Below are 13,885 nucleotides of genomic sequence, written 5' to 3' on the forward strand. Positions count from 1 at the left end.
CCTCATTTTCACCTGGTCATCAAGTTTCAGATTCAGATCCCATATTTCAGTAATGAGCTTTCATTGCTGTTTCCAGGAGAGGGGGACAGCACTCACAGGCAGGTAATATACTAAAGTGTCTCATCCTCTGTCTACAACCTGCAATAATTATCTGAGAATCACAGGGGAAATAACCCAGACTAAAGACAGAATATTTCCTCAGCAGGGCTTAATATAAATATAATATAATTATACGATTAATATAAGGGCTAGGAGGGGCTGAAGCCCCGGGGTCCAAAAATGTGGGGGTGCCCACAGTTGGCTGCATTGTCTTGAGCTGAATTCATTTAGGACCTTCACTGACAAGTGATGAGTTGATTAGTTTATACATGGTTATTCTCTATCTAACACGTTACAATTAGATGATTGGAGAAATTGACCGATTCTTAACTGAAGGTCCAAAGAAAAAAAGTTTGGCTAATGACACTTTCTGACATTGTTCCAGTTTTGTTTTTGTTAAAATGTTTTAGCAATGGTAAAAAAATAAAAAAATAAAAAAATGTAATTTTGATTGTCTGCTATCAATGCCTCAGTGGGTGGTGTACTGTTCTAGACTTTATAGACTTGTTTATCCTCATCTACACTTTCAAATAGGTACACTGGACAAAAATGATGTAGGACTTACTTTGAAACTGATTTCTGTCAGAAATTACATTTCATAGTTTATTAAAAAGAAATGGTAAGTAACACATTGAGATATCACTTTAGAATACTGTTCCAGTATTAATGAATAACTACACACGAACAAATGAGTAGGAACACATCCTTAAAAAAAAAAAAAAATCCTTAAATTAACAAATTAGTAAGTAATAGTACTTAATAGTAGCTTAATGTGTTAGTTAATTGTTAGCCAATCAGTAACTACTATTTTTGCATACCTCCCAGAGAACTATTCACTAGTATTCACTTCTAGAAATGATTCAGTAACCAGTAACCACAGTCAGTAACCAGTTCTGTAAGAAGTCTGATAAAATGTGCTTATTATTAATATATTATTATCTATTAATTACGTAAGTGGTTAAATGTTAATTAAAGTAGTGGATGAAATCTAAATTTAAAAAATATATATAAAATAATAATAATTTATCATGCACTAGTCATTGATTAGTTTCCCATTAATTATCAAACTGTATGCAGTTTCTTAGTAGTTTTCTGGGAGGCATGAAACTGATTAGCTAATAGTGAACTACTGCATTCAACTTAATGCTACTTGCTAATTCGTTAATCAGAGTTTCTTGTTACTTATTGGTTGTTACTACAATGTTAATATTGCATTACTCATTTGTTTCTCTGTAGTTATTAATGAATGAAGGAACTGTATTCTAAAGTTTTACCCACACTGAATTTTGAAGTGAAAAGACTGAAATTGTATTTTATTGTAAAACCTACTACAAAAATCTTTGTTTTATTTCCAACTTCTAAAAACATTGTTTTTTACAGTGTACAGATATTGCTGCTGTACCAGAAAGCAGGCTTGTCACGCATTTATTTTTGTGAGGGGGCACACAGACAGACAGAGACATGCATGCTCGCACACACACACACACACACACACACACACACACATGCACATACACTATACATAGAGACGGAGAGAAGCATCCTATCTTTTTTTATGAGCCTCCAAAATGCATCCCTTATTGTTTCAAGGTTATTATACATCTGAACTCTAATGCTCAATGGGAGTTGGTGGTCAACACTGATACAATTTAAAACCACTGACTATAAAACCATTGGCTACATTTTTATACTTACAATCGACTGTAAGTATAAAATGTGATACATTATGAATTTATTACACAACACTTAAATATATAAAGTGACTGAAAGCATAGAGAAAAAGATTATATTTTATTTATGTAATTTGTAATGCTTTATGTAAGTCAATGTTGTGGCGATTTTTATTTCCATGGTAACAGGGTCTTCTGTGATTGATGGATCTCACATGTCCCCCTTCAGTTCGAATGAGCATGGCACTTCTGGCAAAAAGCTCATTTGTGTGTGTGCTTTTTGAAATATGTCTGAACCAAAAAAAAAAAAAAATGCTGTTGCACAGTGGGTAGTGCATGTGTTCATGACACATAAAGAGCCACTGTTGTCACATATATGCAATTCAGCTTGCAACACATCCTGATCCTCTTTCCTGTCTCTCTCAGCTGTCCTATAAATTAAACAGAAGCCCCCCCCAAATAAAAGAAAACAATCTGTGATGCCATGGAGGGAGCCCTTGGGGTAGCCATAGCCTCAGGATGTCATGTGTTCATTACATAGACTTGTTCAGCCATAGATAATTATTTCAAATCCATTCATTTCAGTTACAGGAAAAAATCAAAAATAATAAATAAATAAATAAAATTGGTCGTTAATCTAATGCATTAATTTTTAAAGGTAAAATAAGGCTTTGCAATTTATATGACAAAGTGTAGATCATTATCACAGCACATACTCTGAAAAAAAAAAAAGTACAAATGCTGTCGCTGAAGCAGTACACTTTCAAAAGATACTGATTATATTATATTATATTATATTATATTATATTATATTATATTATATTATACTATATTATATTATATTATATTATATTAATTATATTAATTATATTATAATAATGATATTATATTATATTATATTATATTATATTATATTATATTATATTATATTATATTAATTATATTATATTATATAAGATAAACTTTTGTATCTTATTTACCCTAAATAGTGCATATTAGTACCCTAAAGGTACCTAAAAAATTACCTTAAGTGTACAATAGTATCATATCTAATAATTTAAGAACCACTTGTTCTGAGAATTCTATGTAATTACTCTAAAAAAGTAAGATGTGTGTGTGTTCTGGTGTGTGTGTGTGTGTGTGTGTGCATGTTTTTGTGACAAATGAGGACATACATTTGTATAATGACATACATTTGTATAATGACAAGGGTGTGACATAGGTATTACAAGGAGAAGGTGTCTTTTCAGGACATTACCCCATGTCGCCACTTTTCAAAACACTTATAAATCACAATCTTAAGCTGAAATAGCACAAAGTTTCCTGTAAGGGGTAGGGTTAAGTGTAGGGTTGGTGTAGGGCAATAGCACATACAGTTTGTACAGTATAAAAACCATTATGCCCATGGGATGTCCCCACTTTTCACAAAAACAAACGTGTGTGTGCTTTTTTTCCAGTTTTCTTACAGGTTTGTCCAAGTCTAGTTCTTGTTTTGCCTAGGTGTGTCTATGATGTGCACATAACGAAAGGAAATTGCACAAAGGCAGTCTTACACAAGGATAGTCAAAAAATGAAGCTTAAGAAATGAGAAAATAATAACACTAATCTAATAAGCGTCATGAACACTAACAATCAAATTCTAAACCACAAAATTTGTTTTAATTAAATTACTTTCATCATTTTACTTGCCTTGTAGATTTGTTTTTCTCTATGTATGGTTTGTTTGAATTTTCTTCTATAATTTGTTGTTGGCTCTGAGCTCTGCATGCTGTGCTTTCCCCTCTTTGCGTGCTTGTGGTATATTGCACATAGTCCGGTGAGCAAGTGTGAGTCTGGCACATCGCCGGTGGTCCACGTTCTCTCTATGTGTGACTCTAAGTCATCTGAGAACTTCAGTGGGGTTGTACTGGAAATCTATCATATGGACGGTAAAAAAGGAAGTGAGCCAGGACAGATCCCTGGGGTACCCTTGTGCTGCTTAGCATCATCTCCACCATGGAGACTTCATAAATACCGCCTGTCAGTAAGGCAGTCCATGTTCCTGGAGACTGTGTGACAAACGCTTCCACTGGCCAGAGTTTGCAAAAAAAGTGAATATGACCAGAAATGGTTGAAAGTATATCACTGTGTGGCTTTTTAGTGACACTTAGAGTGAAGTGTGAGTATGTGCAAATGGCCCCAAGTCTTGTCGTTTTTAAATAGCATAAACCAATTACAAAGCTATCAGACAAAACAAGCCTTAGGGGGCAAAGGTAATGCAGAATTGTGACATCCCATTGCTATATAGAGAATGTAACATGACCTATGCTGATATTTTTATATTGTTTTACTCAGATTGAATGTCAAAGGTGAACGTTTGTGTTTTTGTAATGTGACAGAAACATTTTTCAAATTGTTCTTGCTCATTATTTGTAGCCTGTTATCTCAGTGAATGTCCGACATTGTCAAAACAGCGATTCCTATTACGGAGTAATATCCTGCAGTGACAAATCAAATCTTATAACATGACCATTAATCATAATCTGCTGGACATGGAATGAGCGCAGATTGTTTTGCCCTGTGAAATGGTAAACATTCATTTGGTTTCATTCAGAGACAGGGGTTTGTGCGATCCTTTTAGCTCAACCAGCAGAACATGACCATCTGTGAAGAGTAATCAAGGGAAATTGTGAACTGGCTAACCACTACGCAGGATTTATAACTTATGAAATTAGCTTTAGATTTACCATGAAAGATCTGTTCATTAAAAATGCATTAAATGTGAACAGGATCAGTTGATGCTAAATGGAATAGCCCAAAAGTCATTAATTTGAGCTTCCCCTCTTTTTCTCTTAGACAGCAGTCAGGCTGTTGCTTCGATATACTGTATATATGTAGAGTAAGAGAGGACGGCACTACAGCCATTGTATTGTGAAATATGTGGGAGACAAATTGGGTTGCATTCAAATCTTATTTATTTTAATTTATTTCTTTTTTAATTCGCTTTGGTGCTATTTTCACAAGCAACTGTTACATTTTCAAACCCTTAGTACTAATATCACAACAGATCATCAAACGTTTTTTTTTTGTGTGTGTTTTTTCAAAATATTTCAGCGTATATTCAATTGTCTTAGTACAATACACACAATCACAAAGTATCCTTTTCACTACAAAAAAAAAAAAAAAAAAAAAGGATATATATATATAATTATTGTTTCATCTATATAAATGTTTCATTCACAGTAACTGCCTTTCATAAAGCTCTTACTATTAAACTATTATTTTGCATGTCTTCTCATTCAGTTTAATACACTTGTCTATTATTTAATCTAATTTATCTTAATTAGAGAATAATTTAGTGCATCTATAGATATTGTGACGGGAGGAGCCAACGACAGACACAGTGGGTGTGGCGTCAGGCCTCGGAGAGGCTTTTATTAAACAAAAGTGATAAAATAAAGTGTCCAGGGGGAAGAAGTGTCCAACAAAACGGGGGGATCTGGTGTCCTCGTTGTGCTGCGGGGCTCGTGAAGGAGGGCAGTGTTCAGAAGGGGAAGGGTCCAGGGAAGGGGCGGAGTCCGGTGGCCGCACGCGCTCCCGCTCTGGTCCGGTTACGAGGGGCGGCGGCTTCTTCTGAGCGGCGGCTCTTCCTCTTCTTCCTCGACCTTTGGCGGGACTTGAACGGCCCGGCATCCTGGCCCGACGGCCGTAATGCGGGTGCGGCTTTCTCCCGGACCGCGGGTTCTGCAGCTCACATCTCCGGTGGCGCGATGTCCCTCTACGCACGCTTCCTGGACCCACGAGGACACCAGCGTGCATGCACGGGGGAAGAGACCGGTCTCTCGAGGAGAGGCGCGCTCGGCATTTAACGGCGGCGGTGATGAGGCTTCATTCAGTCCAGCTGTGCCTCATCACACGCCGCCAGCCCGCGTTGATTCTACGCCCCTCCTCTCATCCACCCACTCCAGTCGGGAGCCTGGTGAAGGGCGGCGAATAAGGGACGGGGTGGTGATGATGAGGGGGAGGGCCACCGATCCGTCACAATATCTATAAGCTAGATAAAGATTCAACAGATATAGTTTCTAAAGAACTTGTTTGCAATTCAGGGATAACCAAATGTAATGAATTATTTTTTGCACTATAAGTGATTTATATTAGATGATAACTACTATTGTGTGTGTGTGTGTGTGTGTGTGTGTGTGTGTGTGTGCGTGCATTTTTGTGACATATGAGGGCATAAATTTGTATAATGACATGGGTTTGACATAGGTATTACAATGAGCTGACTTATGAGGACATTGCCCCATGTCCCCATTTTTCAAAAGGCTTTTAAATCATACAGAATGTAAAAATGCAAAAAGTTTCCTGTAAAGGACAGGGTTAGGTGTAGTGTGATAGAAAATACAGTTTGTACAGTATAAAAACCATTATGCCTATGTAATGTCCCAACAATTCACACAAAAACAAATGTGTGTGTGTGTGTGTGCGTGGTTCAAGTTAACCCTATGTTATGGGGACAAAATGTCAATATCAACAATGGCAATATCTGAAATCCTTGTCCTTGTGAAGACTTTTTTTTTCTATGAAAAAAAAAAAAAAAACATTTAGGAGTTGGGTTAAGGGGATAGTATTTGTAAAATATAAAACACATGCTCCTATGGAATGTCACCATAATGAGGAATACCTTTGTGTGTGTGTGTGTGTATGCCTACCTAACCATATTTTGGCGACAAATTGGTACCCGGAAATCAGCAAAACCTGACAAAATCACCAAAAACCTCCCTTTGAGGACGTCCTCATTTTTAAAACTGTGTGTTTTGCAATTTGTGAACAGCAGGATACAAGGGAGAGAAAATGATCAGAGATGTATCAGAAGAAGGAAGACAGATGGCATCAAATACAGCATTTTACGTTACATTATGCCATGTGATACTGTATCGTTTTTACCATGGTAGAGACTTCAAGTTACTATAACTCACCTTTCAGCTGAAAATTCAGTTACAGTATAGATTCAGTCAACATGATCTCACAGAATTCCGTGTAATGACCACGGACTTAATTAACCCCGAATCTGTGGTGGCATCACGGAATCGCCGAAAATTCCGTGATGGGCTCACAGAAGTGATACCAATGTAAGTCAGTGACAGGCATCAGCCGTGAACCACGCACAGATCCACTGGTTCAACACTTTAAATAGGAAACCCTTAGCATCAATATGCCGACGCGATACTGTGGAATTTATCGTCATCATTATTGTTCAGAACTGGCTAGGTTTAGGGTAGGGGTGGGGTCAGGCACTCCAGTGAAAGTATAACTGCATCGGAGTCACTCTTTTTACGTGGTGTTGAACCAGTGAATCCGTGCATGGACCACGGCTGATGCCTTCTGTGAGCCCATCACAGAATTTTCGGCGATTCCGTGATGCCACCACAGATTCGGGGTTAATTAAGTCCGTGATCATTACACGGAATTCTGTGAGATCAGGTTGATCCAGTCATATGTCGTACTGCATTGACAGTAATCTCTGTTAGCACAAAACCTTATGGCCATGTCATACCTTCATTATCATACCTTTTGATACAGTAATGACAAACATCATGGATTTTATGTGAGTTATGCAAGTTAGGTAATGTAAGTGTATTTTCTAACATGACATTATTGCCTGTATTAGCCTACTGTAATTATTTCAGCAACAAAGGTGATTTGAAACATTTATCTTGCATTTTTTGCTCTTGAATGAAATGATTGTTAAAAGTACTAAATTGAAAGAAGATCACAATGTTGTGTTTCGGTGATTAAATCAAATATTCTCAATACGGAATAATTGACGACGGGCCATTATATTAGAAAAATAATGCACACCCGATGTGGCCGTTACACCTCGGCTGTGCATTATTTTTCTAATAATTCAACGACCGAAGTCAATTATTCCGCTTATACTGTGGTTTCCACACCTCAAGACATTGATCAGATGATATAGTTCAAGGCATTCGCCCGGTTCTTTTTGTTCACGAACAGCGCTGTTGTTACCTCGCTTGTGAGAAGTCATGTAGTTTTTAATTTGTTTACTGATAAAATCGTCAGAGCTAACAACATTAGCGCGATGTATGTTAGTGTGTGTGCAAACTGTAACAGTTATGTATGTGCGTCGTGAGGGAGAGAGAGCGGGAGAGATATGCTATGTGCTTTCCGTACATAATAAAGCGTAATTTTGAGGCAAAAACATGGACATGATCTGTCGTTTTTATCCTTTTGTTTACTATATTTATTTGTTTGGCCAGTGTCGGTTTTGGTTATTTTGCTGTTGTAAGACCTTTGAAATAACATAAATCATTTGGCGAAGTGATATGGTCATGCAATGCGGTCAAGAGCTGCCTGGAACTGTTTGCCGTGCGTTTTCCTGAAAATAATTGCACACCTTAGAGAACTTTAGTCAGTCAATCAGATTCAAGCATTCAACAGCCCCGTAGTATAAATTAGAATAATCTTATGTTTTAAAATAAAGACTGAGTGTATGAAAATATGTGTAATTGTAATGAAAGTGAGATCAGATTTTGAAAGAATGACTAGTGGCGTTACTGTGTGATCAGTTTGGATTTTTGAGTTTTGAAACACCTTAAATTACTTGTGAAAATAGTCCAAAGCGAATTTTCTTCCCTACTGCTATAGCCTGTGCGGTCATGAAGTCATTCAAATTAATGCTTACAACTGAAAGCCAGTATGTTGTTTATGCCTCAGAAATAATTACGATACATGCAGTGGATGGCGGAAGCAGCTAATCAGTATCTTTTGTTAAACATCAAAGGGGATAAGACAGACTGTTGATGTTCCGGCTGCTGAAAACCAGCCAGGTAGATGTGGAGGCACCATTACTCAGCTAATGAGCTCAGATATATATATGAGCAGGTCTGTAGGTGAAGGGATGGAAGCAGCAGCCAACCTGAGATAGTCCTATTTTTCAGTAATCCTGCAAGGCTTAGAATGGCAGCTGCCCGGCGAGCGCAACATGAAGCCGACCCCACGGAGTAGAGTGAGCGGGCGATTATGCAAATCGACAGACCTCTCTCACACTGCCCTAAAAAAGGTGCCTGATTGCTTTTGGCAAACGTCACTGGAGCCTGAGCAGATGTTTCACCTCTGTCTACCAAACCTCACGGTGAGGTGCACATGCTGGATTTCCTGAGCAACATGTGCACGGAAATTATCACTTTCACAGATGAGCTGTGAGAAAAGTTTGATTTGCTTTGTTTGAGGTTTTAAAGGATCAATAACTGATAAAAACAAGAAAAAGTGCAGGCTATATATGAAATACACAGTCTATCGAGCTACGTAGTGTTACAGAACAATCAACGATTGATTGACTAGCTTGACAAATTGTCCATTTCCTCTGTCAGCACGCAAATGTTTATGTTTTGGATGTCCTTCAAATATGGCATAAAACCCATGTATAAATACATTACTACTCTTTTACTGGCCAAGTGTTAAGGTGTTTCTAATTAATCACACGTTTGACAGCACAACAACAAACAGGTAAATTCCCATCAGACAATAATGGAGTTCAAATAATGGATGGCCATTTTAGTGGTTTGATAAAGCCCTTTGAAGCAATAGGCTGGTGCCAAGTTCAGGGACGAGTTGATGGTAGCTGTCAGTCACACATCATCTTTACTCGTCAGAAGTGCATTTTGCTTTCTCCTATCACTTTGGTTCAGACCTCATTTTCCTCCTTGTCATCTGATTAAAAGTGTTGTTTTGCACTGTGCATTTGAATTAATGTTGAGCTTAAAGTGGGATATATCTCATTTGCCAGATGTAATTTAGTGGAACAGGACACAATTAAAGGTGCATAGTGTAATTGGTTTAAAATTATATACATTCACATGAGATCTGTGGCCTAGAAAAAAGCAGTTGGACTGGATCGCCCATTCAAGGGGGACACTGTTGACATCACATGACCAGCTGAAAATTCTGTCATCATTCACTCAACGTCATGTTGCTCCAAACCTACATGACTTTCTTTCATCTGTGGAGTCTAAACATTGGATATCATTGGCTTGACGTTATATGACATTGTCAAACAGGTTTGGAATGAAATGAGGATGAGTAAATGGTTCTTTCTAAACTATTCCTTTGATTTTGATTAACAAATATAACTACTTTAAGACCTAAAGATAATAAACAGTTTTTTCTGACTTAAAAAACATTCGGTCATTTTTATTCACTTTATTTTAAGGTTCAATTCTCACTATTAACAAACCATTAACTATAACTTTTATCTCAATAAAATCCTAATTTGCCGCTTATTTATAGTTAGTAAGGTAGTTGTTAAGTTTAGGTATTGGGTTGGATTAGGGGCATATAATATGATCATGCAGAATGTGTACTTTATAAGTACCAATATACAGCTAATATGTTAATATTAGGCATGCTAATAAGCAACTTAATAGTGAGAATTGGTCCCTATTATAAAGTGTTACCAAACATTCATTATTTTGAATCAAATGTAATCACAATGATGATTCTATCAAATAAAAATGCATTTTTTAACAGTTCATGCAGAGTGGGTGTGTAAAGGTGAAATGTATGCATGTATATATGAAAACATCTTTGTGTCATTTGTATCTCGCTGATGGACACCGAAGCGAAGCATCTGCGTGTGAGAAATAGCACATAACTTCGTGCTGGTGAAGGAGTACGGTGATGTTCACAGTCTGATGGCTTGCAATGACACGACACGAAACGCAACACATTTTTTTACTGCTATTTTGTGGAGGAATAGCTTGTAGGACTAGATGGATCTTAGGCCATTTGTCACATTGAGAGATGTTAATGGCAAACATGCTGGTGCACAGTCTGAGGAAAACTGATTTAAGTGAGAACAAATTGGGCATCTGTTGCATGCAAATCAATTTTTCTTTTTATATTAACGATTATTTTTTGTTATTTTGTACATTTACAAATCCCTGCAGAGTTTAAAACTTGTAGCTATTGGCAACTGGCTAATCGGCAGGATTTTCAGACAGACAACTCAATTAAAAGTCCAAACTACAAATGTGGATGTATTTGTTTGACCCTTTCCCTTCACTTCAACTTTTCTTTGTACCGTACTTGAACTTCCCTGCGATGGTCAAACGATTTGCATTAGTGATTTGGTTAGATTTGTATTACTAATTCTAAATGACTGATGTATCTAATGTATCTGCCGATTTGTATCTAATGAACTGTATCTGCACAGCTTTACTAAAAGCCTCTGGTTTTGGATGAAAGCAGTCGAATTGAAACTGTATGCCAACACGAGCAGAAGAGGAAGAGATACAACAAAGTGTAATCAAATCAAGTTCTGTAATCATCCATGTGATTACAGTTCTCAGAATATGTAGAATATTACTATCATCCCAGAATCAGCAGGAAAGTCTATTATTACACAGATAGGGGAAGTTGGTGCTTATTTATTCGAAGTGATTGCCTGCTTGTAAGTAGCTAATATTAAATATAATAGGCTAAAATGTTTATGGCTGCAAATCTGAAAAATGCTTTTAGAACTATTTTCTTCATATAAGTGTTTATTTATCACAAGCACTTCTTTAACATAGGCATTTCTACCTGAGTAGATAATTTGGACTTGTGGTTTCTGCAGTTCATAAAATGCAGAAAAAAAATAATGCTGTTCTATGAAAAAAAAAAAAAAAAAAACCTTGAGCATCAGATCATCAGATATCTAATTAATTATGAATTAGAACTTTCCTCCTATATACCTTGTGGTTGCAACATTTTGTTAAATCTTTATAAGCAGTAAAACCATGCCATGTGTGAATCTCAGGATATACAGGTGCATCTCAATAAATTAGAATGTTGTGAAAAGTGAAGTTGAAGTTATTTCAAAAAGTGAAACTTTCATATATTTTAGATTAATTGCATGTAAAGTAAAACATTTCAAAAGTTTTTTTTTTTTTTTAATTTTGATGATTACAGCTCATGAAAGTCAAAAATCAGTATCTCAAAATATTAGAATATTTACATTTGAGTTTCAATTAATGACCATCCCTGCAGTATAAATTCCGGGTATCTCTTGTTCTTTGAAACCACAATAATGGAGAAGACTGCTGACTTGGCAATGATCCAGAAGACGATCATTGACGCCCTCCACAAAGAGGGTAAGTCACAGAGGGTCATTACTGAAAGCTGTGGCTATTTACAGAGTGCTGTATCAAAGCATATTAAATGCAAAGTTGACTGGAAGGAAGAATTTGGGTAGGAAAAGGTGCACAAGCAACAGGGATGACTGCAAGCTTGAGAATTACTGTCAAGCAAAGCTGATTCAAACACTTGTGAAAACTTCACAAGGAGTGGACTGAAGCTGGAGTCAGTGCATCAAGAGTCACCACGCTCAGACGTCTTTAGGAAAAGGGCTACCAAGCCATTTCTGAACTAGAGACGACGTCAGAAGCGTCTTACCTGGGCTGTGGAGAAAAAGAATTGGACTGTTGCTCAAAGTCCTCTTTTCAGATGAAAGTAAATTTTGCATTTCATTTGGAAATCAAGGTCCCAGAGTCTGGAGGAAGAGTGGAGAGGCACAGAATCCATGTTGCTTGAAGTTCATCTGCTGGTGTTGGTCCACTTTGTTTTCTGAAGTCCACAGTCAACGCAGCCATCTACCAGGAAATTTTAGAGCACTTCGTGCTTCCTTCTGCTGACAAGCTTTATGGAGATGCTGATTTCATTTTTCAGCAGGACTTGGCACCTGCCCACACTGCCAAAGGTACCAAAAGCTAGTTCAATGACCATGGTGGTACTGTGCTTGATTGGCCAGCAAACTCGCCTGACCTGAACCCCATAGAGAATCTATGGGGTATTTTCAAGAGGAATATGAGAGACACCAGACCCAACAATGCAGATGAGCTGAAGGCCACTATCAAAGAAACCTGGGCTTCCATACCACCTCAGCAGTGCCACAAACTGATCACCCCCATGCCACGCCGAATTGAGGCAGTAATTAAAGCAAAAGGAGCCCCTACCAAGTATTGAGTACATATACATTAAATTAACATACTTTCCAGAAGGCCAACAATTCACTAAAAATGTTTTTTTTTATTGGTCTTATGAAGTATTCTAATTTGTTGAGATAGTGAATTGGTGGGTTTTTGTTAAATGTGAGCCAAAATCATCACAAGTAAAAGAACCAAAGACTTAAACTACTTCAGTCTGTGTGCATTGAATTTATTTAAAACACGAGTTTCACAATTTGAGTTGAATTACTGAAATAAATGAACTTTTCCACAACATTCTGATTTATTGAGATGCACCTGTACATTCAAAAAAAGGTGAACGCACAAAAATAGGAAGAGAAAAACCTGTTTGACTGTGTAATGACAGCAATGTGACCTTGTCAAATGGTTTCTAAAACTAATTGCATTGGTATCAATCTAAAGTGGAAAATGTGTCATGTCTGTCATGAACTGGATGAGTTTTGTGGAGGCACAATTCCGGCTTCATTATCCAATCCAAGTCCAAGTTATACATGAATGAAAATGCTTTTTACATGTATTCTACATGTCAACCAGGACGTAAATGACAGAATGAAATGTCACAAAGTCTCATCATAGCAATCATGGAGCATTCGTGCCAGTGCTGTCAAAACTGTGATGATTTTGTAATATCACTTTTTAAAATTTGTAGCAAGTTGTCAGTGAAATAGAGTGTGAAATCCATTAGGGAAAATAAAACTGAAATCAGAAACGTCCCATGCACAGAAAAGCTTAATGTATCTTTCTCTTTACTGTTGAAAACTTCACCCCAGATGAATGTGTGCGATAGAGAGAGGAAAGCCTATATTTGAACATTTTTATTTTCCTAGAGTCCTTGAGTTTCAGTGTTAGATATCAACCCTCTTGAGTACCTGAACAGATTTCTGCCTTCAAATAGTTCATTTAAGAGGTCCTCCAAGCTGAAAGAGCGTAATTAAATGTGTGGAAGCTGTTTTGAAATGAAGTATGAACTATTCACTGTTCAGTCCACTGATTCTTTGTTGTACTGGCCCATCTTCTTCAAGAAAAAAACATTTTAATAGATTTCTGCCTCAGGCAGTTTGTCTTATTCAGTGAAATTCCAGAAATCCAGGGCCTCCTCTTATGATATTA

The sequence above is a fragment of the Onychostoma macrolepis genome, chromosome 07 (assembly GCF_012432095.1).
Source record: "Onychostoma macrolepis isolate SWU-2019 chromosome 07, ASM1243209v1, whole genome shotgun sequence".
Taxonomy (NCBI): Eukaryota; Metazoa; Chordata; class Actinopteri; order Cypriniformes; family Cyprinidae; genus Onychostoma; species Onychostoma macrolepis.